At 51.3% G+C, this 1,229-nt stretch overlaps 1 protein-coding gene across 1 annotated transcript in view; it reads left to right on the forward strand.

Annotated features, from left to right (window-relative positions):
• Nucleotides 1-281: 281 nt before the first annotated feature.
• EFNA5 (ephrin-A5) overlaps nt 282-1,229 on the forward strand; it is a 217,405-nt gene continuing 216,457 nt past the window's right edge. The window contains exons 1-2 of the mRNA XM_014951489.1: nt 282-389; nt 931-1,103. The gene's annotated coding sequence lies outside the window, so the exon portion shown is untranslated. The remainder of the gene's footprint in view (nt 390-930; nt 1,104-1,229) is intronic.

A 1,229-nucleotide genomic window follows, 5' to 3' on the forward strand; every position in this document is an offset into this window, starting at 1 on the left:
AAAAGCTGCACAGGAACCACTCCGATGTCTCAGTAATTCAATTAGTCAGGTTTCCAGAAGGTGGGGTTGGGTGTTTTTTTGGCACGGAGGAGGAGAAGCCTGCGACGGCGCCTCCCTTCTCGTGTTGCAAGCCAATCAGGTCGAGGTGTAAAAAAAAAAAAAAAAAAAAAAAAAAAAGGCAATCTGTAAGCAAACAGCAGGCTGTGCCCTGACTGGCTGCGCCGGCAAATCCCCCCCTTTCCCAAGTAAACTGCATGCAAAAATCCCACATGATCGAGCAGCAGCGCCCGTGCTGTGACCTGGCTGCCCGCACCTCCTCCTCCTCCTCCTCGCCTTCATCCATCACGCACACCGGAGCCAGATCCCGCCTCGGACACACGCGTGTGCATGTATGTATGTCTGCGTGTGTACCTCTATATACCGCGTCTCTCTCTGCGGCTGCCCGCCGCACGCACGCATGCACAGAGGCAAGCCAGCACGCCAGGCTCCCAGCTTTTCCAGGCTGCTGATGTCGGATTTACACGCAGTGAAGGGACCGGTCATTGCAAAAGGGGGCGTGACTGTTTAAAGATTTTTTTTTCCCTCCCATAAAGCAATTTATTATTTTTTTTTTTTTCACAACTGACTTTTGCCCCTCCAATCCTCGTCGCTCTTCACGATCCCTCCCTGCCTGCCGCTGCATTCAAGTTTATTTATTTGCCTGCTGGCGTGGTATATTTTTCCTTGCTGCTCTTGCTTCTGCTTCAGAGGGAAAAGGGGAGCAGCTCCTGGGCAAGACCGAGAAGAACTGGGGTTGTGTTTTTTTTTTTTTCTCGATCTCCTTATGTAGTCATCTGAGGGGTGGATTCTTTTTCTCTCTCAAACACCACCCCCCTACCCCCCCACCCCCCACCTCTCCCCGCTCTCTCAAACTGTTTTGTCCTTCCGCAGAAGTTGATGTTCCCGGGACTGGACCCTGCTTTATCACAGAGAGGCTCCGGGAGGCTGAAGCAGGAGATTTCCGCACCTCGCCGTATCGCTCCCTTCGTCCCCCGAGCAGGAGAGGCCAGCCAAGACCAGCATCATCAGAGGAGTTTGCAGGCTTGATTTTCCACTTCTCCGAGGTTTTGCTTTTTTCCACGCCCTCTCATAAAACAGTTTTTTATTTCCATCTTCTTGGTTTCCACGCCGCAATATTTATTGGATTGGCCCTTCTTTTTTTTTTTCTCCCCCCCCTCCTTTTTTTTTTT

The sequence above is a fragment of the Calidris pugnax genome, unplaced genomic scaffold, assembly GCF_001431845.1.
Source record: "Calidris pugnax isolate Ruff unplaced genomic scaffold, ASM143184v1 scaffold148, whole genome shotgun sequence".
In the NCBI taxonomy this organism is placed as follows: Eukaryota; Metazoa; Chordata; class Aves; order Charadriiformes; family Scolopacidae; genus Calidris; species Calidris pugnax.